The sequence below is a fragment of the Tamandua tetradactyla genome, chromosome 7 (genome assembly GCF_023851605.1).
Source record: "Tamandua tetradactyla isolate mTamTet1 chromosome 7, mTamTet1.pri, whole genome shotgun sequence".
NCBI classification, from domain to species: domain Eukaryota; kingdom Metazoa; phylum Chordata; class Mammalia; order Pilosa; family Myrmecophagidae; genus Tamandua; species Tamandua tetradactyla.
Window position 1 is genome coordinate 75,987,510 of NC_135333.1, and position 26,975 is coordinate 76,014,484.

The 26,975-nt window shown below is 39.2% G+C and overlaps 1 pseudogene; it reads left to right on the forward strand.

Moving 5' to 3' along the window:
* The first annotated feature begins 862 nt into the window (after window positions 1-862).
* Window positions 863-26,975, forward strand: part of LOC143690507 (NADH dehydrogenase [ubiquinone] 1 alpha subcomplex subunit 5 pseudogene) — a 114,662-nt pseudogene continuing 88,549 nt past the window's right edge.

The following is a 26,975-nucleotide window of genomic DNA, read 5'->3' on the forward strand; positions in this document are numbered from 1 at the left end:
TTGAATGCTCTGTGGACCTGCTGCATATTCACGTGGATGGGAGAGGGAGTGAATATAAAGAGGAGAATCCCCTGGGTCATCAGGATTCTGCAGTGGTTTGTGTATGGTCTGGTGATAGGATATTACAGTACTAAGAATGTAAACCTGGAATTAGGCTGCATATGCTCAGCTCCCAGTTCCGGACCTTAGGAGCTTCTTGATCTTGGGAATGGCACTTAGCTGTTCTAAGCAGCATCCTATAAAACTGAGGTAGTGATGGTTCCTACCTTGCAGCCCTTGAGGGAGAAATTAGATATTACATAGACAAGCATTTAGCACAGTGCCTGGCACATAGAAAATACTCAATAAGCAGTGGCTATATTTATGCCTTCTTCTTTACAGTGTTCACCCATAATCACCAAATTGTGACCATTATTTCTTCAGCTGTCTATGTATGTTTTTGTAAATGAAAATGATGTTCAAACCAATCACTGACCTCAGAGAAAAGGAGCAAAGTTCAGAACAATGGGTACCTTAGATAATTCCGGTAATTCTGGGTTGATATCAACTTACATTTTCTGCTTGTCCAAGATGTTAACCTGATGTTTGTTTCAATTATATCTTACCTGTTAAACATATGTAATAGGATGTTGAGGGAGATGTTTCCTGTTGCTTTGGAATTGGTGACTGGGATACGGAGCCCACCCGGTGTCAGGATCTCTGCAGATTCCTCAGGGGGTAGAGCTACAGGGCAGAGCAGTGGAAGACCAAGTTGGAGTCGACTCTTCAGTATCAATGGATTGTGCTGTAGGGAGGCTGCCAGGGCACTCTGAAGGACTCATACATGTGCTAAGTGGAGAACCCAGAGTTGGAGGTTTGCTACATGAAGACCTTCGATGACCAGTGTGTGAGCAGGAGGAGTAGTCACAACCAGCAGAGAAACGACCACAAGAATGGCCAGGCGAGGAAAGACACTTATCCCCTCCATCTCCCTTCTCCCCTGTCCAGCATCCCTGGAGCAGACGGGCTTTGCAGTGTTCAAGGAGGTATGTCAGACTCAGATCATATTCTCAGGTCCTAGCTAAAGCCGTGCTGGAGGAAGGTAGGAGAGGAGACACAATCTTAGTCTATCAGATACCAAAACTTCAATCTGGGTTGCACCTTACGAGCCAAAATTGACCAGGAAGTTATGGAATCTGCTCAAGATGTTATTGAGGAAACTGCTGCATACCAGGAAAAGGGTATTCTACAAAGCATGTATGGAAGCAGTCACTGGAAAAAAAATACAGTTATTTCATGTGCGCATCACCAAGTGCAGACTGCTCAATTAAACTGGGTAGACACAGATTCAAATGTTCTCTGCCCACCAGATGCTTGTGAATTTTGCCAGGATTACCCTTAGGCCACATGCTGTTTGCTATGACAATGTAAGTAAGAAACATCTTACAACTTCCCCAGTTTATGGACTAGTGGTACATCTAAATTCTCTAATAACAAATGTTTTGTGATTAATATGATGTTTAAAGATAAGCTATTGGGACCATATTGCTCCAAGGGCAATAATGGAACTCCCTCAATATAAGAGCTACTTCACAGGCAGCTTAGAGAGAAGACCCCTTTTCACTTCTTGCCTTTGCATCTAGGTTAGTTCCAGGAAGCTGCATGTCTGAAAGGCTCTACTATAATCTCGTTCCCGGTGACCTCCATCAAACTCTCCTAGGGTGATGATCTTTGTTCTTCCTTCTAGCACATCCCACCCAACTGCCCCATCAAGTTTATGTACAGTCCCGAGGGTTTCTGGGATGTACAACTGCAGGGGAGCTCTACTTCTCTCCTTCCTGGAGACTGAAGGCAAAGAAGAAAGGATTTTGGAAGGTTTGGAAGTCAGTTTATGTTCATCCAGCTGAACTTTAGCAGGGGCTTATTGCTTCAATTAGCACTTCTTCTCTGGCTGGACAGCAAGGAAACTCAACCAGGGCTCCTTATTACAAATTTTCATTTCCTCCACCTTACAGGGATTGGAATTAACTGGAGTTATTTTCCTGCGTCTTCAATAAACTACATGGTTCTTGTTGATCTGCCTGGGCATGACCATCATCTGTGCTTTAGGAAATGGTTGCAGCCCTATATGAGGAGGCATTGAAGCAGGGGGTAAGGTGAGGTGGTAGGAGGGCTAGAGAAGGCGGGTGGAGACATCAGCTTGGGCCCATTAGGGTGTCCTGGTTCACAGAATACTGAAGAAGATGGGCTGAGGGGTCTGAGCCCATCTCTCATTTATGAGTCTGCCCATTCTGAATAGTTATCTCACAGCATCCAAGGCACTATTGGTGGGAAATCAATTTTCTTCTACTTAATATCTAACTCCCCTCCCCATTGCACTTGGGTCCTGCATGTTGAGCCTGAGATGTTTATTTCTGCTCATTAGTTGCCTTTTTTGGGAAAGAGGAAGGAAAGATGGGAGCCAAGACTAAAGAGGTCTATTTCCTTTCCTGTAGGAAATATAAGACAGGTAAAATAATAATTATATTTCCTGAAGGAAATATAAGCCAGTAAAATAAACCAGGTAGGGATGGGAGGAAAGAGGGAGGTTGCTAGATGCTTCTGTCTCTATCATTAAAAAAACACTCTCTTAATCATCTTTTCTCTCCAACTGTGCTCTCTTTCCCTTTACAAAATGACCACTCCCCTTTCCTAAAACTTTCTTTCCTTGGCTTCTGAGACTCTACACTTCTTTTTCCTCTCACCTCTTGGGCTATTCCTTTTTCATTTCATTTTTAGGTTCCTATTCCCCTACCTGTCCCTTCAATGCTGATGTTTCTCAGGACTTGTTCTTAGTCTCCTGCCTTTCTTTCTTTTGGAGCTATTTCACTCATTTCCTTACTGATAATTTTCAGATTTGTATTTCCAGTCCAGGGTCTGTTTCCTGAACTTCAGGTCTAGGAACCCACTTCTTGGCAGATAGATTTCTCTATCTGTATGTCATGGGGACACTTCAAACAGGACACATCTATGAAGGTAGAACTGCCACCTCATTCCCACTCCCCAAACCAGCTACCTTTTCTCTGTTGTGCTACCAGCTAGCAAAACCAGATGTGCAGAGGTCATCCTTAATTCCATCCTCTACCTCACACCCATGTCCAACCCATTCCCCAATCCTAATGAGGCCGTTGCCTAAATAGACCTTGACTCCACCCACTTCTCTCTTTCTCCGTTGCTACAGTCCAGATCACCACCATCTGTCCCTCAATGATGGATGTAAGGTGTGTGGGTTCTCTAGGTAAGCTGGTAATTTAGCATACTTTCATCACGTTATTTAAATACGTGTTCACCCTTTATTTAGAAAGAAAGTACAAAGACGGGACGCTCAAATTATCTTCTATTGCCGGAGTTGGCAAACTGAGGCCAGTGAGCAGGCTACTTATTTTGTAAATAAAGTTTAATTGGGACACAGATACAGCCATTCGTTTAGTATTGTACCTATTTCCAGGCTCTAATAGCAGAGTCTAGTACTTGAATCAGAGACTGTCTAGCCTGCAAAGCTTCAAATATTTGGCTCTTTATAGGAAGCATTTGCTGACCCCTGTTCTATTGTCCTGAACAATTTAACTCTGGCTCTGCATTCACATCCTTTCATATGAAACCATTTAGAAGTCATCTGCTATAAATCTACCAATCCCTTGTTGGGGCTGGGGTGGAGACTGAGGCAGGGAGATATGCCTCACAGTGAGAGTGGCTTATAAAAACATTGTTTCCAATCACATACAATGCTTTTCTGCTTGACAGGAAATCTGGAACAGACAGTTATCTCCATCTTGTTACATTTCCATGAAGGTTTTAGAAACTAATGAAGTTTCCTCTCCCCTCACAGATTGGTCCCCAAACACTACCAGCTGGCTTCCCTTGATGTGGTTCTGATCTTCCCAAGTGCTGGATTGGCCTGCTATCTGGTCTTTCTGTCTCAAATCTTGCTCTTCTTCAAACCATTCACACTGAAGATAGAATAATCTCCTAATGCATATCTGATCATGCCACTCACCTGATAAGCCTGCATCACAGAGTTTAGAGACCTTACATTATGTTCTCACCTCTGCAACAATGCTTATCAGGCCCTCAGAATCAGACCTAAGCTGCAATATGACTTACCACGTCTTTTCTTTCTAGATTCAGCCTTGCCTTTCGCCACGTGCTCTGGCCCTCTCCCTCTTTCTCTATTCTCCAGCCATATTTCTCCTCTCAATTTCCAGATGTGTCACACTGTTTTCCTTTGGGTTTTGTGAATTATTTTCCTCTGTGCTGAACACTTTTCCCTCTACCCTTGCATCTTTCTGACTAACTTCAACTTATTCTTCATGTATCAGTGTAAACATTGTTTTCTTGGTAAGGCTCCATCTGCCCTCTAGACAAGATTAATCACCCCAATCTCTCTGTACTTCTCTTATGATGACACTAATCATTCTTACCATTATCACTTGTTTAATTATAAATACAGGCCTCATAGCTAACTTGTATGCCTCAAGCCTAACCAGCAATCAGCAAGCATGCAAATATTTGTTGAATGGATAAATAAATGACAGAATGAATGTATGAATGAATGATTTAATAACCTTCCTATATTGCTAATTATCCCCCAGTCTCCACATCTAACTTGGGACTAAGTCAGGTGCAATTTAATTGTCAGCATCTCTCATATACCTTCCTTCTCTATCTTGTACCTGGACAATGACAATAATCTCCTATTTGCCTTCAGTATGGTGCTTCATTCAATTCTCTATACAGACATCTGAAAGAAATATCTATGCCTGTGCTTTCTAGAGCCCGTATAAATTTTAAATCCCTTTGTATGTTGAATTGATTTTCTGCAGTTCTATATCTTGTCCCTCCTTCCTATGTCCTATGCCCTAAGCAACACTGAATATATATACATATATATATATATGTAGTTCATTGGAATATACTAGGATGTTTCATGCCTTCTAGCTTTTATCCAGCTTCTTTCTAAACACAGAACATCCTACCCTATTTTGTACACCTGGAAAATCCCAGTGTATTTTTTCTAGACTCATTTCAAGGGTAGAACCTGTCTAAACCCTCCTTTCTCTGTACCATAGATAAATCTATCACAAGACTGATATTACTTTCTTACATGCATTTGGTTGCACCTGCCTTTCTCACTCTTTAGGGTAGGGTCCATGTCAGACTGATTAATGTTTATGTCCCCAGAAGCTACCCTAAGGGTGACACTGTTTTTCTTTGCTGAAAAGTGGAATGAATGGAGGTGATCTCTAAAATCCTTGCTAGCTACAACATTCTGAGTATGAAGGATCTAGTTCAAAATTTTCAGCACATTGAGCAAACATCCTGGGGGACTTTTCTAAAGTAGCTGTGGACTCCCTTTTCCTGTATTAAAAGCTAGGGCAGTATAGGTTTGAGTTCAGCATGGTGAATTTTGCTGCTTGGAGAAGCTATAGCCCTTGGCTATTATTGTTAATAATGCAACCTATTTGGTGGGTCTCTCTTCCTATTGACTCTTTATTAGATCCTTGTCTGGAAGCTAAAATTTTATATCAAACCCATGTCTACCTTTTAAATAGTATACATCTTTTCCTCTCCCCTAATCCCAACTCACAAAAAGGAGGGAGCTAAATGGTAGCAAGTTCCAAATAATGGTTAATAATAAAGGAGACTTCCAAATTGTTGGAAATATTCCATCAGGTCAGCCATGGCAGAGATTCAGTGGCGGGATGAAGGGGAATGAAATAGACAAGAGCTGTGAGGGCCAACTCTAGAGATCCTGACCTGGCTGTATAAATGGCCTTGCAAGCAATCAGATTATGTAACAAGTACTAATCCCATCTAAAATGCTAAAATGGCACTTTAAGAGGGTCAGTCTAGGAGGGAAGGACACAGTGGAAATTCTCAAAGCACAACCATCCAGTATCTTGGGAGCAGGGCTCTCTTTCCCTGCTTAAACAACACTCAGGACCTTGATTGCAAAACTGATGCTAAAGTTCAGCCAGCTATCCCTCCGAATTTGAGCAACATTTCAGAGCTCCAATCTCAGTGGGACCCGAGGGGATGAAATTGGAATTGAGATGGGATTAAGGGAGCGTTCTCTTCCCAGAAGCATAGAGGACAATGTGGGTGGACCAGCACTTACTAAGGGAACATTCAGTTAAGGGCTGGAAATAAACCTAGGTTCCACTCACTGGTAGAGGCAGGACCCAAATATTATCATCCCTGTTTCTCAATGACAGGGGATGGGGCACATCTGCCTGTGGCTCAGAATTCCTCAGAATTTTTATAATTAGAATTTTTACGTTTCAAGATTTTGAAATTCCAAGTGACCTCAAACACGTCTTAACAATCAAAGAGTTATACATTTAAATGAGGATACAGTAATTATTTGGAATTGGTATTGTAATGAAATAAAACAATAGAATTATTAATACTGTTGAGTGTACAGTTGGACAGAACTTCTAACACACTGCTGACTTTACATTGGTACAGCCCTTATAGAAAGCAATTTGAAAATTAATGCTAAGGCATTAAAATTAATCTTTGTAGTGAATATTTGTTGGTGCTCATCCAGCACCCATTTCTGCCTTCCCCCTTCCTAATACTGTTCAGCTTTTTATTTAGATATCCATCTTTCTCTGATGTATATATTCATGTACTTTAAGTTCAAGGATAGTCTCTGTTGGTTTAACCCAATCAGAACATCCCAGCACCCTATCCACAGTTATTAGCTTGTGGTAGTCATGGTCTCTATAATCCACTCAGGGTGAATTTCAAGGCTCATGCTTGGAAAGCAGGGACAGAACTGTGTTCTCTCCCACTCAGTTGACTGGGAAAGTCTGCAGAGCTGATTATGGCTGGTAGTCAACCTAGAACCGTGAGGGGATTAATCTGGGTTCAACCCTTGGTAATTGGCAGGTAGGGAGACAGAAAGAAAATGGATCCCTGCCCATATCCTTGACTCACTGGATCAGGCAACCTGGAACCTGGACTATTCTGGACTTCTAATTTATATGGGGAAACAAAATCCTTTCATTTTGGAAGTCAGTTTGAATTTGGTTTTCTGCTATTTGCCACTGAACGTCCACCAACTTTTAGTCAGTAATTTCACTTGTGGGAATCCACCCTAATGAAATAATCATAAATCCTACAAAAACCATAGATACACCATTATTTATAAAAATGAAAACTAAGAAATTGCATATGTAAATGTCCCCAAAAGGGGGAAAGTTAATACATTCCAATGGACCCATAGGAGGGAATTTTATGAAGCTATTATAGATCATGTTTCACAATTATGTTTTATGACTCTGGAAAATGCTTACAGTATCATGTAAAGTTTAAAAGAGTAAGATGTAAAATTGGATTCACATAATGTGATCCCATTATCTTATTTATATAGAGAAAGAAATGGGAAGAAATACACCAAAATATTAATACTCATTTATGGGTAGTCTTTCTTACCCTCTTTATGTGTTTTGAACAATTACTTTTTAAAAATGTGCACACAGTACACTCATAATCATAAAAAGTTCATAAATATTCTCAATGTTTTCATAGTTTGACCCCTTACCAAATCCCCAAAGGACTATGACGTGCTAACATTTTTATTCCATGGAGGCACATATCCAAATCATGAGGTTGGTGTGAGGGAACACATTTCTAAACTCTGCTATCCTCCCCACAGGCCAGACTTTTTAAGGAGCTCAACCCCAGAGAGGAATGAGGCTTAGGTGGAACCAGGGGGCAATCTATTGTGCTATATAGCCAAAGTCAAATATTTCTCTGCTCAAAGGAAAGAATTGGTGCCTTACTTCTTCTTGAAGCCAAGCCCAAACCCCAGCTGTACCTACTCTTCTAGACTCTCCCTGCCTACTCCTCACCCCATGCTTACATTTAAGACTGTGACTGTGTTTTGCAAATGGGAAACTGAAATGCTCTGGTAGTGATTCACCCACAGCCAGGCTGTGACACAGCCACAAAAACAAACAAACAAACAAAAACCTCAACAGTTTGGAACTGGGGCCATCTGCTTCTCCAATTAGGGGATTAATCCCCAAAATGTCTTAACACTCAGAACTATTTTCCCCAGACTGGAGTTGAGGTTGACGTCACTCACCCAGGTGGCCCTGCCCCATGGTTCTTCCAGCACAAAGCCCAACAGGGAAAGTTCTAGTACCTGCAGCCTGGGAACAGCAAGCCCTCTTCCTCCACTCTTATCCAGAAAAGGTGAAATTAATAGGCAATATCTCCTTTCTTAACAGATTATGGGGCGTGTGTGTGAGAAACAGGATTCTTCCTCCTCCTCCTCCTCCTCCTCCTCCTCCTCTTTATCCTTCTTTTTCTTTCAACATATTTAACTGTTTATATTACTTAGGTCTGCCCTAGTGGTTTTCATGAGCATCCTAGTGCCAGAATGAGACACCAGCTTCTGCATTATCCCCATGACTTTGGCATCTGTCTGGCCAAGTCCTTCCTCACTGACTCCTGGCCTTGGCCCTACTCTATTCTCTTAGTTATCATTTCCTCAAGGTATAGGGTATTTGGAGCCTCCTTTCTAGTTCTGGCTTCTCTCTGAGCCAGCAATTCCCAAATGGGGTTAACTTCAGCTAAACCTGAAAGTGGGATTAGGCTGATAGGGCCTTCACAGGTCTGACTTTCTTGTGTCTTCATCTCTCAGAAATATGATGTATGAAAATTCTTTTTCTGTATATTCCATAGCTAGGTCATTGTCAGGACTCAATCACATGCTTGGAATTGTGTCAAGATATCATCTTACCAACTTCATGTCCCTTGCTTACCTGAAGCTCTCTATGTGAGTAGCATTCCTTAATGAGGAGGCACAGATAATGGGTCTTTTATTTTACAGTCTCAAAAGGATTTGTTTCTGAGAGAGCAGAGTCTTCCAGAAGGGAGACGAGTCCTGATGAAACTCCTCTCCCTTCTCTGAAATGACCATGGGACCCCAGCATAGGGCACTGGACAGAGTAGGAGCCAAGCTTCCTGAGAGCCATGGCTCCATCTTGGTTCTCTTGGCCTGTGGCATGCTACCAGGCACAGAGCTGGCTGCATAAGAGTTTGCCTAATGCAGTCCCCATCCTTGTTCCACTTTTAGGAAGAGGCAGTTGGCAGTTTAGTAAATAGACAAACCTGCATGTGTGCATTTCTGCTTCTTGCCTTTTAGAAGTCTCCTCAGAAGGTGAACTCTGCCTGCCTTGTGGAAAGTGTTGGCCTATCTCTGACTTCAGCAAAAGAAATGTCAATGTCTTTGTCTTTAGGCTCTTGCTACTTTTCATTTCCTCCTTCTCAGGTCTAGCACAAGCACATCTGTGGCTTTTTTGTGTGTGTATTTCAGAATCTGGTCCCTGCAGCAGCCAGAGTGACATGGGCCATGGAGCCCATGGGCTGGGAGCCTGTTGCATTTCACTTTCCCCTTCAGAGTTCTCCTGGCCTCATATTCCCCATGACTCATTCCACACTTTTCTATAGTTGTGTCCCTTTGCATGGGGACTTGAGACAGATGTCCTGGGACCTGCAGATAGTGCTGGGGCCATTGCTATCAGGAATAGGCCACATATACCTAGAACGCCTAGAGTCAAAGACTGAATGAAGCTCCTGAGGCCCTCGCAATCTCTCTTTCTCAGATGCCATTCCCCAACATTTACTGAGTTTCCATTATGTGCCTGGCTCAGTGAAAGGCATTGTCATTTATTTCAGCTGACTCAAATTGTTCAGGTATTATCACTATCCCATTTTATAGATGAAGAGACTGAGGATAGGGAAGGTAAAGGAATTCTTCAAAAATCACCTGGCTAGTGGAGGGGTATTGATTCAAATCCAGAGCCATGTGACTTAGAACCACACTCTGCCTCTCCTTTTTTTTTTATAGCACTTTTTTGTAGGGCATGACTCCAGGTAATACTCCAGATTACAAAGAATGCTCTCATATTTGAACTTTTCTTTCTATTTGGTAAGTTTTATGCCTCTTCTTCCAGTAAGTAGAGTCCCAAGAATCTCCGGATGAAGAAAACAATGATAGGGACACACATTTGCGTCTCATTTCCACCCAGTATTTTCTTACTCTTTTTCATCTTTCCTCATTTTCAAAGAAGGAGGGAATCAGTTCTGTATTGTGATTCAGAGCATTTTCTCTGGATTCAGCTTGCTAGCTTCAAATCCTGTTCTATCACTTACTGTATGATATTGGAAAAGATACTTAAGCTCTCCAAGTCTCATCTGTAGAATAGGCATAAAAATAATACCTAATTTAGAAGTTTGTGCTTATGAAAGGTAATAATACATATACAAAAGTTATTACTACTTGAAACTAGAATGGCTATACAAATTGATCCAAATGTTTTGGAGAGCGATTTGGTGATAGCTAGTAAGGTTGAAGATGTATATACCCTTTGACCCAACAACTCTTTCCTTAGATGTATACTTTTTTGTGCATTAGAAACATATATAGAAATATTCATAGCAGCATTGTTTATAATTGCAAAAACATTAAAATCAATCTACATGTTCATTAACAGAAAATTGGGTTGTGATATGACTTAGTCATACAATGAAATAATATGTATCAGTAAAAATAAATGAGCTAAAGTTACACAGATCAATATGCATTAATTTCATGAAACTAATGTTGATGGAAAATAGCGATTTAAAGAGTTTCAGAAAAATATGTATGGGATGTTTGCATTTATATATGGGTTTGAAATATGCAAAACAATTACTATACCTTGATTAGGGTTAAATACATATATAAGAAATGATAAGCACCACATGTGATATGGTGGGAAAGAGAGGGATACTTAGGGGCGTTTATCTATTGATGTTTTCTTTCATGAACTGAATGGTGGGTACATGGTGTGGTAGGCAGAATTCTAAGATGACCCTTCAAGATTCCTGCCCCCTAGTTTATGTACACCTCATTCATCCAATCATACACTAGGTGCTATACTAATGTGAAAGAATTTTGCAGATGTAATTAAGATCCAAAATCAATTGACTTTCAGATAAGGAGATTATCTTCCATGGGCCCATCATAAATCGCTGAACCCTTAAAAGGGACTGGCTTTCTTGGCAAAAGAGATTTGAAGCATGAGAGAGATTTGGCAAGTAGGAGATTCTTTGCTGCTGGCTTGAAGAATGGGGAAGAGGGCGGGTAGGATGTGGAAGGAGCTGAGATTGGGCCTTAGGAGCTGAGTACATTCCCGGCTGCCAGCCAGCAAGGAAACTGAGACTTCAGTCTTACAACTGCAAGGGACTGAATTCTGCCAACCACCCAAATGAGCCTGGAAGAGGACCCTGAGACATAGATGAGATAAGTAGTGAGCCTGGCTGATACCTTAATTTCAATCTTGTGAAACCCTGAACAGACAACCCCGCCATCTCATGCCTGAACTGATATACATAACTGTGAGCTAATATATGGCAATGGTTTAATTGGCTGAGTTTGCAGTAATTTGTTCTGCAGCAGTATAAGACTAAGACATATACATTATTTTTACATCTTTTCTGTATGTCTGAAACATTTCATAATACCTTCATATCAAGGGAGCTGGGGCTGCATAGTATTGCAGAGTTCTGGGTCTGACCTGGAACTATAACCATCAGCTGAAAACTAGCCTGTGTGTCTGGCATATAGTAATGGTGAATGGGAGGTGTTGTGCACTGCTAACACTGCTCAGGCAAATTCAGCCAGTAAATGGGACCCACGGTGAGTGAACTGGGCATAAATTATGAGAGAAAGATTCTTTATTGGACCAGATGCCTGGAGCTCTGTGCATTTTTTTTTTTTTTTAAGAAGCTCACGGGATTCAAACAAATGCTATATCATTGGTCAGGATCTCTTAGAATGTCTGATGGACTTTGGGCTCTTAGGCCAAACAATTTTTCTTGGGTTAGGTTAGGGTGGGGGAGTGGGTGGGATGGCATGGTGAGAGGAGATGGAGAGGAGAGGTCTCCCAGGGATGGCTGGTCTGGGAGAGGGCATATTAGGCTATCCTGGGTGAAAAAACATCACCATTTGTCTGGTTTCTCCACTAGAAACCTAGAAGTCGCCTAATTATTTGAAATATTTTTGATATTCTATTATGTCCACCTTTATACTTCTCTAGAATGTATATCACTCTAGAATTTCTGTTCCTAGTCTTGGCTTAGACATTTTATTTATATATAATTTCAGTTTTACAGAAAACTTATAGTAGTAGTACTACTTTCATGTATCTTGTACCCAAATTCATTGTCTTTATTTTGTCTCTCTCTCTCTCACTATCCCTGTGTGCATGTTCCTGTTTTAACCATTTGAGAGTAAATATGGAATCATGTCAATTTATAACTAAATACTTCACTGTGTTTTCCTAAGAGCAGGAAAATTGTTTTATATAAACACAGTAAAATGATCAGAATAAGGAAATTTAATTGTCATACCTCTGGGCAGTTTCCTTTAATCTGAAACCGTTCCTTTGTTTTTCTTTGTCTGTCTTGACCTTGGCATTTTTAAGACTACAGCCTTAACATTAAAATCACACAATTTTAATTTGTCTGCTGTTTCCCCATGATTAAATTCAGGTTAGTTTTTTTTTGGGGGGGGCAGAAATATCATTTGGCAAGCCCATTAAGTCAAATTGTTCCAATATTGGTAATCTTAACTTTGCTTACTTGGCTAAGGTGACTTAGCCTTAAAAAAAAACTGGTGACTGCCAGTTTTTACCTCTGAAAGATTATCATTTCCCCACTTTGCAATTAATAAGTAATTTATGGGGAAATAGTTTGAGATATGGAAATATCCTGTCTTTTGTCAAATTTTCACTAGTTTTAACATCCATTCCTTCCATATTTTTTAGTTGAGACTCTTTTTTTAATAAAACTTTTTTATCTTCTTACTTATTTCTGTAAAAAAAATTTGGAATCTTATTTTATTCAATGCTTTATAAGAAATTATAGTCATTATTTATTTTTATGGTCAGGTTGTCCTTACGTGGTCAGTAAGAGTTCCTCCAAACTGGCTCCTATAAGCTTTTGATGTGTCCCCATCACTTGTCAAGGATTTTGTTACCATCTGGTGCAACAAGATGTTTCAGGCTCATCTGGTCCTTTTCTCTTCAGCCATCGCTGTAAGGAATCCTGGTTCAGTTTAGTAGTGAATGGAATTTAGAAACCAAAATCTGGGTTGAAGGTATGCTTAGTGCTACTGGTGTATTATTGTTTCTAGACTTTCTTAGGAGACAGAGCTAGGACATAAAAAAAAATGTGATAGCAAGAAAAATTAATGTATAAAAAATTGTGAAATCATTAATTTCCTCAAGATGCATTCTCATATATGCAATTCTCTTCCTATAGTAAGACACCTGGCTCTCATCATCTTTAATATATGCACTAATTTGATCAAAGCTATAATGTACAGAAAATAGTTTCAGAATTTCCAATTCATACCACTGTTAAAAGTAAATCTGCTATCCAGAATTCAATATTTATTTACAGTTTTTGAGATAAAATATATATACTGTGCAAATGCACAAATCTTAAGTGTATAATTTATTAAGCTTTGACAATTGCATGTACTTAGGTAACTATACTCTTATTAAAATATTACACCTTTATCACATCTGGAAATTCCTTCTTGCCCTTTCTGAGTCAATATTGCCACCCTCCCTAAAGAAAATCATGTTTCTATTTTTAACTGTGAATTAGTTTTGATTGTTCTAGCCTTTCATATAAATGGTAGCATATAGATATGTTCTTTTATTCTTTAGTTCAGAATAAAGTATGTGATAATCATTAATACTATTGTATGCATCAGTAATCCATTCTTTTTCAGTGCTGAATATGAATATTCCTCAATTTGTTTATCCATTTTCCTGTTGATGGACATTTAGATTATGAATATTATGAATAATGCTGCTATATAAATATTCTTGTACAAATATTTTTGTGGACATACATTTTCATATATCTTAGATAAATACCTTAGAGTAGAATTCTGGATCATAGGGTAGGCAGGGAAGATTGTATTTTCTAAACATGGTCACAAAAATATTTTCTGGTCTACATGCTTTTCTTGAACCTCATAGATCCTTCTGTGTTAAGAGGGAGAGTCTGTGTTTTCACTGTTTGAACCTGGGCAGACTTGTGTGTAGCAAGTAGACACTATGTGACTTGGGGCTATTACTCTTACAACCCAGATCCCCTTGCATGAGAAAGCCCAAACTAGCCCATATGGGGAGATAACAGAAGCTATGTTAGATATTACTAACATAGACATCATGGAGCAAAGGCAGGCCATGACCCATTTGAACTCATGACCCAAAGAATCCAAGAACATAAATGATTGTTTTGTATCACTTTTGCAGGAGTGACTTGTTATGAAGCAATGGTAACAATAGTTGTATGTGTTAAACCTCATAAGAAACTGACCTAAATCCTAAAGAGGTTGTATATTTCCACCAGCAATATATGGGAATTCTAGTTACTCCACCTCTTTGTCAACATTTAACACTGTCAGACTCTTTAATGTTAGCAATCCTGGTGGATGTATGGTGATATCATATTGTGGTTTTAATATGCATTTCTCTGATGACTAATGATGCTGAGACCTTTTTTTTAATTATTTTTTTAACTTTTAAATTGCATAATGTAACATATATACAAAGAAAAAAGCAATAATTTTCAAAGCACTCTTCAACAAGTAGTTACAGAACATATTCCAGAATTCCATCATCTCAGATTTTTCCTTCTAGCTGCTCCAGAACACTGGAGGCTAAAAGAAAAATATACATTTTTTAATCATCACAATCAACCTCTTTTTCTTTTTTGTGAAAAATAACATGTGAAAAAGCAATTAATTTCAAAGCACATCACGACAATTAGTTGTTGAAAAGATTTCAGAGTTTGGTGTGGGTTACAATTCTACAATTTTATGTTCTCACTTCTAGCTGCTCGAAGATACTGGAAATGAATGAGCTATGCCCATTTTAACTTTCTCATGTTGGAAGAAGCTGTTGATATTATGGGATATGGAGATGGAACTAGCTGATGTTCTAGAGAGGCTGGCCCCTTTGCATTTCAGGACTTATCTGGTCCAGGGACCTATCTGAAGATTGTAGGTTTTCTGGAAAGATACCCTAATGTATGGAACCTTTGTAGAATCTTATATATCACCCTAGGTGTCCTTTAGGACTGGCTGAAATGGTTTTGGTTGGGGTTAGGCAAGTTATGGTAGATAGTGCTGTCTAACTGAAGCCTGCGTAACAGTGATCTCCAGAGTAGCCTGTTGACTCTACTTGAACTGTCTCAGCCACTGATACCTTGTTTGTTACACTTCTTTTCCTCCTTTTGGTCAGGATGACATTGTTGACCCCATGGTGCCAGGGCCAGACATACCCCTGTGATGGTGAGAACTTTTTGATGGGCTTATTGGTAATTCATATAGTCACATGATTTTTTTAAAGTCTGTCTATTTAAAAAAATTGGGTTGTCTTTTTATTACTGAGTTACAGAATTTCTTCATTTATTCTGCATATCAGTCTGTTGTCAAATACATGTTTTTGAATATTTTTTTCTAGTCTGTGGCTTAACTATTCATTTTCTTCAGAGTATGTTTTAACATTTGAATCTCCTGGGGGAATTAAAAAGAAATACAAATGCCTTGGTCCCATCACCCAGAGATTTTGATGAGCAAAAGATTTTACTTTTGATGCAGTCTATTTTATCAGTTTTTTCTTTAGTGAATTCTTGTTTTCTGAGTTCTAAGAAATCTTCACCTAATCCCAGGTTGTGAATATATAAGCCTATGTTTCCACCCACAGAGTTATAGTTTTAAAATCTATAATACATCTAAAATTATTTTTTGTGGTTATGGTGTGTGGTAGGGTGTTCTAGTTTGCTAGCTGCCAGAATGCGATATACCAGAAACAGAACAGCTTTTAAAAAGTGGAAATTTATTAAGTTGCAAGTCCACAGTTCTAAGGTCTGTGAAAATGTCCAAATTAAAGCAAGGCTATAGAAATGTCCACTCTAAGGCATCCAGGGAAAGATACCTTGGTTCAAGAAGACCAATGGCATTCAGGGTTTCTGTCTCAACTGGAAAGGCATGTGGCAAACATGGCAGCATCTGCTAGCTTTCTTTCCAGGCTTCTTGTTTCATGAAGCTCCCCTGGGGGTGTTTTCCTTCTTTATCTCCAAAGGTCACTGGTTGCAAGGTCCCTGTAGCTCTTTCCAAATGGTTCCCTCTTAAAGGACTCCAGTAAGCAACCCCACCTTGAATGGTGGAGACACACCCCCACTAAAACTGTCTAATCAAAAGTTACTACCCACAATCTGGTCGATCACATCTCCATGGATAATTTAAAAACTCCCACCCAGCAATACTGTATGCAGATTAAAGGACATGGATTTTCTGGGGTCCACAAATTCAACCAGCACATAGGGATTGAATATATTCCTTTTCATAATGATATCTACTTGTTCTGGCATCATTGTTGAAATTCTTTCCCTTTCCTAATGAATTGATTTGTTGTCTTTGTTGAAAAATCAATTGATTATATAAATGTAAGTCTCTTTCTGGGATTTCTATTCTCTTCTACTGACCTTTTCTCTAAATTTATGTCACGACTACACCGTCTTGATTACTGTATTTTTATGGCAAATTTTGAAATCTGACAGTGTAAATCCTCCAACTTCACTCTTCTTTTAAAAATCATTTTGGAAATTCTAGGTTATTTGAGGTTCTGAACACATTTTAAAATCATCTTGTCAATGTCTATTAAAAAGCCTGCTAGGATATGCTAAGGATTATTAATTCTATAGATCAATTTGGAGACAATTAACCTCTTAATATTATGTCTTCCAATCCATGTACATGTTACATCTTTCTACATATTTAGGTCTTTTTAATTTTTTTTTGAGAAATGTCTTATAGTTTTCATCATAGCAATCTTATACATCTTTTGTTATTTTCATTCCTAAAATACATTTCTTTAATTCTTCACGTCTCAGAAATTTTGGTTGCATGATAGATATTGGGTTTGATATGTTATAGGGACTCTGAATTATGACATTTTCATTTAAAGGATACTGATTTTTATTTTGACAAACAGTTCGATGACTGACAATACTCTTGTACCTATACGGCCTGGTTTTATTTTTTGTTAGGATGAATTTATTTTTGGTTTTGAATGTTGTCTTAGGTCATGCTCCTTACTTTAGGACATGGTCTTAATTCATAGGGTGTGAATGTGAGAGGAACTTGGGGGTTTCTCATCTCAGGCCAGGCTACATCTCAAACACTGCCCCCCAGCACTGTACAAACTCTGCTATCACCATTTGGCTCTCAAGCCTGCAATGTGTGATCCCTGTACATGTGCAGTCCTGTCCTCAGCTAAGAATATTAATAAATCCCTATGCAGATTTTAATACCCTGTCATGCAAATTCCAGCCACTTCAGCAGTCCCGGGCTCCAATCTCTTTATCCTCAGTTCAGCAATGCAATGCTTCACTTGGAGGCCATCTCTAGGGTCTATGGCAGGGAAGTGCCCCAAAGCAGAAAGCCTGGGGCAATTGTTACACGATTATGGGGACAACTGTGAGGCTTGCTTTGTGTGTTTCCCTTCTCTCAAGGGTCATACTCCTGTGCTGCCTATTTTTCAATGTCTGAAAAAATGTTGTTTTATATATTTTCCAGTTTGATGCTATTTACAATGGGAGGGAAAATCTGATGCCAGGAAACCTAAGCATAGTGGCTTCACACAGATGTTTATTCCTCTGTATTAAAATATTTGGAGGTGAGCAGTCCAGCTTGTAGAGTGGCTGTGCTCCCTGTGGCCATTTTAGGAACACTATTTCCTTCCATTATTCTTTTCTGCTTCTCTTAGGATGTTGTTTCCATTTGCATGGTTGAAACTGGATACAGTCTTGTCTGCATACTAGTTCACAGAAAGAGAAACTCACCCTCTTTTTTAATTAGAGTAATTTAGGATTATAGAAATATCATGCATAAAATACACAGTTCCCATATACTACTCTATGATTAACATCTTGCATTAGTGCTGTACATTTGATGTATTACAGTTGATGAAAGATCATTTTTATAATTGTCCATGGTTTACATTAGGGTTCACTGAGTTATACAGTCCTGTTTGTTTGTTTTTTTAATTTTTATTCTAGTAATATATATACAACCAGGTTATCTCCATCCAGATTATCATTACTAGTATGTAAAAACACTACTGTTTTTTTCTTTTTGTGTGAAAAATAACATGAAAAAGCAATAAATTTCAAAGCACATCATAACAATTAGCTATAGAACAGATTTCAGAGTTTGGTATGGGTTGCAAGTTTTACTTCTAGGTGCTCTAAGATACTGGCAACTACAAGAAGTATCAATATAATGATTCAGCACTCAAACTCATCTGTTAAACCCTACCTTCTCTGTATAATTCCACCATCTCCTTTAATCTTCCTCCCACTCTTTAGGGGTATTTGGGCTATGGCCATTCTAGCTTTTTTCATGTTGGAAGGGGCTGTTGATAATATGGGGTGTGAAATAGAACTAGTTGATGTTCTGGAAAGGCTGGCCCTTTTGCATTTCAGGACTTCTGTGGTCCAGGGACCCACCTGGAGTTTGTAGGTTTCTGAAAAGTCACCCTAATGCATGGAACCTTTGTAGAATCTTATATAATGCCATAGATGTTCTTTAGTATTGGCAGGAATGGTTTTGGTTGGGGGTTGGCGAGCTATGAGAAGTAGCAATGTCTTACTGAAGTTTGCATAAGAGTGACCTTCAGAGTAGCCTCTCAACTCTATTTGAACTCTCTCAGCTGCTAATACCTTATTTGTTTCACTTCTTTTCCCCTTTTTGGTCAGGATGGCATAGTTGATCCTACTTCACTAGGGCCAGGCTCATACCTGGGAGTCATCTCCCACACCACCAGGGAGACTTTCACCCCTGGATATTATGTCCCATGTAGTGGGGAGGGCAGTGATTTCACTTGCAGAGTTGGGCTTAGAGAGAGTGAGGCCAAATCTGAGCAACAAAAGAGGTCCTCTAGAAGTAACTCTTAGGCATACCTATAGGTAGGCTAAGCTTTTCTGCTATATACAAAAGCTTCACAAGAGCAGGCCTCAGAATCAAGGGCCTGGTCTATTGATTTGGGTATCCCTAATGTTTGACACAGTATCAAGTGTTTCCCAGGTGATAATGTCTAATAGTTCCATATTTTTTCTCCTATCTCTCAGGGGACTTTGCCAGTATTTTTTTATTATCTGCTTCATATACTCTGGGATGTATTCAGGCATTATATTAAACTATACAGAATTAAAGGCCCCCATTCTTATTCTGGGCTCCTTGTGTTTGGATTGTTTAAATGATCTGTCCAGACAGGTTGAGTTAGGTTATGTGCTCCAGAAAATTTAGGTTCTGGGCAAAATAACCTTTCTTCCTTTGGTCTCAAAGAGCAGATGAGGTTCTAAAATATAGACAATGTCTTCCTTACCCCTGTATTCTGAATCACCTTAATCCTGACCTGGTCGGTTTTGTTCTTATCTCTAAATACTAGGTCATACATATATAAAACAGCCCCTCAAAAATCCAGAAATAATAATCCCTGCACTGGACTAAATGTGACTGCTATTAAGAGCTTACAATATTGGCCCCTGTTTTCTTAGAAGTATTTCCTAAATGGACAATACAATATTTGCTGTTTTGTTTCTGGCTTATTTTGCCTCAGTATCCCATAGGTTCATTAACAATGTTGCATGCCTCACAACATCATTCCTTTTTGTAGCAGCACAATATTTGATGATATGTATACCAATCTACTACTCAGTCAGTGCATCCAAGAACTTATTTACATTTGTAATGTTAATCAGTGGTGCACATAGGTCTATACAACCCCTTTCAATCATGTTCACCTTCAATATAATAATATTACTTATAGACGCGCTAGTGAGCCTTCACTCCTATCTATTCCCTCACATTTGAGTTCAACCATTTACCCATCTCTAGTTTCCATGTATCTCTAGGTTCCTGTATTCTGCCAGACACAAATGTATAGATACTGTATGATTCCACTTGTATGACCATGGTAAAGATAATGTCCAAGTCATATAATCCAGAATATGCTATTTTTTTGTTGAAAATTTTTACAACTATGTTTATTAGGAGATTGCCCTGTAATTTTCCTTTCTTAAAGCATCTTTACCTGGTTTTGGTATTAAATTGATGTTAACTTCATAAGATGAGTTAAGTGGTATGCCTTTTCCCTCAATTTTTTGGAGAAGTTTGAGCAGGATTGGTGTTAGTTCTTTTTGGGATGTTTGATAAAATTCCTCTGTGAAGCCATCTGGCCCTGGGCTTTTTAGGAAGATTTTTGATGACCGAATCTCTTTACCTGCGATTGGTTTGTTGAGATCTATTTTTTCTTGAGTCAGTGTAGCTTGTTCATGTGTTTCCAGGAATATGTCCATTTCATCTAAGTTATCTAGTTTCTTGATATATAGTTGTTCATAGTATCCTCATGTTTTTTTTTTTTAAATTTCTTCAGGATCTGTTGTAACAATCTCACTCTCATATCTGATTGTGTTTATTTGCATTCTCTCTCTTTTTCTCTTTGTCAGCCTTGCTAGTGGTCCATTGATTTTCTCAAAGAACCAACTTTTGGTTTTATTGATTCTTTCTATTGTTCTTTTGTTCATTTAACTCTGCTTTAATCATTGTTATTTCTCTTCTTCTATTTGCTTTGAAATTAGTTTGCTGTTCTTTCTCAAGTTCCTCTAGGTAAGCAGTTAAGTCCTTTATTGTTTGCTCTTCCTTGTTTTTTTAATCTAGTCATTTAGGGCAATAAATTTCCCTCTCAGCACAGCCTTTGGTGCATCCCATAAGTTCTGATATGTTGTATTCTCATTTTCATTCATCTCCATTTAGCTACCAATTTCTCTAGCAATTTCTTCTTTGGTACACTGATTGTTTAAAAGTGTATTATTTAATCTCCTTATACTTGTGAAATTTTTCATTCTTTGTTGGTTATTGACTCCCAGCTCCATTCCATTGTGATCCGAGAAAGTGCTTTGAAGAATGTCAGTGTTTTAAAATTGATAAAGACCTATTTTGTGCTCCAGCATATGATATATTCTGGAAAATGTTCCAGGAGTACTAGAGAAGAATGCGTATCCTGGTGTTTTGGGGTACAACAACTTATACATGTCTGTTAGGTCTAATTCATTTATCAAATTGTTTACATTCTCTATTTCCTGGTTGATCCTCTGTCTGGTTGTTCTTTCTTTGGAGAGTGATATATTGAAGTCTCCTGCTATTATTCTTGATATGTCTGTCACTCCCTTCACTTTTGCCAATGTTTGTGTCATGTGCTTTGGTGCTCCTTGATTGAGAGCATAAAATTTTATGATTGTTATTTGTTCTTGGTGAATTGTCCCTTTTATTAATATAGAGTATCCTTCTTTGTCTCTTATGATGTCTTTACATTTAAAGTCTATTTTCTCAAATATTAATATAGCCACTTCTGCTTCCTTCTGGTTACAGCTTGCATGGAACATTTTTTTCCATCCTTTCACTTTCAATCTATTTGCATCCTTGTGTCTAAGATAAGTCTCTTGTAAACAGCATATGCCTGGATTATGCTTCTTAATCCATTCTTCCCATATATATCATTAAATTGTTTAGTTTAGTCCATTATCATTCAAAGTTATTATTGTAAAAGTATTTTTTGAATCCACCATCATATCCTTTGGATTTTATTTGCCAGATCTACATATTCTTTTCCCTCTTTCTCTTTTTATCCTCTAAGATATCCTTACTGGTACTCTTCAATTCTGTGCCCTCCTCCAGCCCTCCCTTTCCTGTCTTTTTTTTTAGTCAGCAGAACTCTCTTTAGTATTTCTTATAAGTTCAGTTTCTTGTTGACAAGTTCTCTCAGCAATTGTTTGTCTATGAAAATTTTAATCTCTCTCTCATTTTTGAAGGATAATTTGGCTGAGTACAGAATTCTGGGCTGGAAGTCTTTCTCTTTCAGGATCTCACATATATCATACCATTGTCTTCTCACCTCCATAGTGCCAGTTGAGTAGTCTGAATTCAGTCTTATGTGGTTTCCTTTGTATGTAGTAGATTGTTTTTCTCTTGCTGCTTTCTGAATTTTCTGCTTCTCTTCAACATCTGACAGTATGATTAGTATGTGTCTTGGGGAAGGCCTATTTGGATTTATTCTATTTGGAATTCGTTGGGTTTCTTTGATTTGTATATTCATGTCCTTTATAAGGATTGGGAAGTTTTCCCCCACTATATCCTCAACTAATCTTCCTAGCCCTTTTTTTTCTCTTCTCCTTCTGGGACATTGATGATTCTTGTATTTGTGTGCTTTGTTTTGTCCATCATTTCCCTGAGATCCAATTCAAAATTTTCCATCTTTTTTGCCATTTGCTCTTTTATTTGTTGGCATGGGCAGGCTCTGGGAATTGAACTCATGTCTCTGGCATGGCAGGCTAGAATTCTGCCCCTGAGCCACAGTTGTACCACCCCATTTGTCATTTTGTGTGTTTGAAATCAGTTGTCCTGTTCTCTAGTTTGCTTATTCTTTGTTCTGCCTCTTCAAACCTGCTGTTTTGTGTCTCCAGTATATTTTTGATTTGCTCTACAGCATCTTTAATCTCTGTGATATCTTCTGTTTTTCTATATATTCTTTCATATTTCTCTTTATGCTCTTCTAGTGTCTTCTTGATCTCCTTTACATCATTAGCCATCTCATTTATTTTATTTAGTAGTATTATATGAACATCTTTAATCAGTTGTTCCAAAGTCTGTGTCTCCTCTGGTGTTTTAATTTGGTTATTAAGTTGGGCTATATCTGTCTCCATCTCGATATGCTTAGTGATTGACTGTGACTTTCAAGGCATGTAAATATCTTGATGAGGTTATTTTAAGAGTTGATTTCCTTCAATAGGCTAAAGCTTTGAATTTGTGGGATGGATGTGGGATATGGGGGGGGGCACAACAGTGCAGTGATGTGTTGTAATGCAGGAATAGGTGTGGGTCTGGGATGCTATACTGTTGCCTGTGGGGTGCAGGGCATGGGGTTGTGGAGGTGTGGTGTGGGGGCTGTGAGGTCAGGATATAATTCAGGCAGGCCTAGAAGTGCAGGAACAGGGAGAAGCATGGGGGACACAGAGGTAGGGTGTGGCAGTAGGCAGATGGGGGCAGGACTGTGTGTATGCATGAGGGCTAGTACTCAGGCAGGATGTGGATGGGTGCATGGAGCATGGGGGTCTTGGGTATCAGTGTGTGGAGTACTGGGCACAGAGGTCAGGGCAGAGGGAGATCAGGGCACAGTTGTGTCCTTGCACAGATAGAGGGGTCAAGGTGGGCTGGGTTGCAGATGTGCAAGTGTGTTGGGTTGGTGCACAGGTCATGGTGGTTGCGAGACATGGGTTAGGGTTGGGTGATGTTGAATGAGTACAGCACTGGTGGGTGCACAGGTGCGATGGGGGAGGGTTGGGGCAGGGGTGCATACCTATGCAGGGAGGGGGCTGTGTAACACAGATGCACACATGAGCACCTGCCAGGTGTGGGAGCAGGGAGCTTATGCTGGGGGCTGGGGCAAGGGTGTGCACATGTACAGGGTAGGGGGTTGTGGTGCACAGGTCAAGAGGTCAGTGCACACATATGTAGGCACCTGGCAGGGCAATGTGCCTGTGCCTGTGCATGGGTCTGGGGGGTGGGGCCCTGATGGGCACGTGTGCAGAGCTCAGGGGCAGCTGGGCCAGGTTGCATCTGTAGAGGCTAGGGGTGGGACTGGCCCAGATGCACAGGTCAACACTTGCCCAGAGCTGGGAGACATGGCAGGGATGCATATGTGTGCAGACTGGGGGGTGGAGTGGGGGGGGCAGGGTGCTGATGTACTGTATGCATGCACAGGCTCAGGGGGGCAAGGCGGGGTTGCAGGACTATGTAGGCTGGACATGGGTATGTCCCAGGCATGAAGGTGAATTCCTGCATCCCAGATACCCAAGGAGGCAGGGAGGGGGAAGGTATAGGTAGGGGGGCTGAGCACATGTGCACCAGTCTCAGGAGGGGAGGAGTGAGACTATGTGTTTGGGCAAGAGAGGTGAGTCAGGCTGGGGCAGGCATGCAAGCATGCACAGATCAGGGGTGTGGGGTGGGGATGCATGGGGTGTTGGAGCAGAGGTTCTTGGAGCATAGTTGGGGGGTGGGTGATGGGTTCAAGTGTGTGGGATATGGGGGGAGTTGCAGGGTGGGGCCTGTGTGTGTGAGGGTAGCATGTTCAAGGAACATGGCTTGACTTACTTCCTTGTCCCTGTCTCCCTGTCTGTGCACTCCTAAGGGCTCCTGGCTTCCATTTTGAAAGGGGTGTGTTAGGCTGTTTGCACTAGCTGGATGGTCCCCAGTTCTCTGCATTTCAATTCTTCAGCTTTTGCCACCAGGGACTCCCTATGTGGTGTAGAAGACCCTCTCAGGTCACTTATACACTGGAAACACTGTCCCCAGTAGCCTTCTTGTCACTTCTCTAGCTGTTCTTTGGAGCAAGGATGAACTCAACCTATCCTATTCCACCATATTCCCAGAACTCTCCACTATTAGTTTTGCATGTTGCTCTTATACCTCACCATTTTGCTGAATTTATTAGTTCTAGTAGACTTGTTGTGGATTTTTCAATAGGATCATGTCATCTGTACATAGGGAGAGCTTCATTCTTTCTTTCTTTATAATGCCTTTTATTTCTTTTTCTTGTCTAATTTATTTAGCAAGAAGTTCCAGTACAATGCTGAACAATAGTGGTGACAGTGGGCCATTCTTGTCTTGTACTCGATCTTACAGGGAAAGGTTTAAAACTTTCACCACTGAAAATGTTAGCTGTGACTTTTTCATATATACCCTTTCTCACGTTGAAAAAATTTCCATTTATTTCTAGTTTTCTGAGTGCTATTATCAAGAAGCAGTGCTGAATTTTGTCAAATGACTTTTCTGCATCAATTGAGATGATCATATTTTTTTCCTGTATTCTATTAATGTGGTGTATTGCATTAACTGGTTTTCTTATGGTAAAGCACCCTTGTGTAATGGGCATAAATCCCACTTGATCATGGTGCTCAATTCTTTTAATGTGCTATTGGATTTGGGTTGCTAGTATTTTGTTGAGAATTTTTGCATCTATATTCATAAGTAATATTGGTCTCTAATTTTCTTTACTTGTGGTATATTTATCTGGATTTGGCATGAGATTAATGTTGACCTCACCAAATAAATTAGGAAGCATTCCCTCCTCTTCAAAGTTCTGCAAGAGTTTGAGCAGGCTTGGGGTTAATTCTTAGAGTGTGTGGTAAAAATCCCCTGTGAAGCCATCTGATTCTGTGCTTTTCTTAGTTGGGAGGTTTTAACCTCTTTACTAGTAAATGGTTTGTTGAGAGTCTCTATTTCTTTTTGAGTCAGTTAGGTAGCTTGTATGTTTCTAGGAACTTTTCCATTTCATCTAGACTATCTAATATATTAGATAACAGTTGTTCATAGTATCCTTGTATAATCCTTTTTACTTCTATAGGGTCAGTAGTGATGTTCCCTTTTTCATTTCTGATTTTAGTTATTTGTTTCTTTTCTATTTTTTCCTTTGACAGTCTAGCTAAGGTCTGTCAATTTTATTAATCTTTTGAAGTAAACAACTTTTGGTTTGGTGATGCTATTTTTTGTTCTCTATTGCATTTAGTGGTCTGCTCTAATCTTTGTTATTTCCTTCCTTCTGCTTTCTTTGGGCTTAGTTTGCTTTTCTTTTTCTAGATCCTCCAGTTTTGAGGTTAGGCCTCTGATTTGAGAGCTTTTTCTTCCTTTTTAATGTAAGCATTTTGAGCTATAAATATTCCCCTTAGCATTTCCTTTGTTTCATTACTTAAGTTTTGGTATGTTTTGCTTTCATTGTCATTTACCTGAAGATATTTCCTAATTTCCCTTGTGATTTCTTCTTTGACCCATTGGTTGTTTGAGTATACTGTTTAACTTTAAATGTTTTAGAAGTTTCTATTTCTCCCTCTGTAATTAATTTCTAGCTTTATTCTGTTGTGATAGAGAAAATATTTTGTATGATTTCAATATTTTTTAATTTATTGAGACTTATTTTGTGACTTAACGTATGGTCAGTCACTCTTGGAGAATGGTCTATGTGCACTATAGAAGAATGTATATTCTTAGTTTAATTGGTTTGGAGTATTGCTCATATCTTGATTTCCTTATTGATTTTCTGTCCAGATGTTCTATCCATTATTGAAAGAAGTGTATTAAATTCTCATATTATTAGTGTAAAACTGACTATTTCTTCCTTCAAATCTGTCAATATTTGTTTAATATATTTTGGGGCTTTGCTGTTAGGTACACATTTATTCAGAAGTGTTATGTCTTCTTGTTGAATTGACTCCTGTATATAATGAGCTTCCTTGTCCTTTGTAACAATTTTGTACTTAAAGTGTATTTTATCTAAAGTTAGTACAGCTACCCTAGCACTCTTTTGGTTACTACTTGTATGGTATATATGTTTTCCCATTCTTTAACTTTTGACCTACTAATGTCTTTGAATTTAAGTTGAGTCCTTTTGCAGCAGTGTATAGTTGGATCATGTTTTTTGATCCATTCTTAAAATCTCTATCTTTTGAATGGAGAGTTTAGTCTATTTACATCTAAAGTAGCTACTGACAATGCAGCACTATCTTCTGTAATTTTGCTTTTCTTGTTTTTAAGTCTTATACCTTTATTGGTTCTCAATCCTTTCACTGATGCCTACTTTGATATTTATTTGAATTTTTTTTTTTTTTTTAACATGGGCAGGCACCGGGGATTGAACCTGGGTCCTCTGGCATGGCAGGCAAGCGTTCTTGCCTGCTGAGCCACTGTGGCCCGCCTTTATTTGAATTTTTATATTGTACCATTTTGACTCCCTTCTCATTTCTTTCTGAATATATTTTTC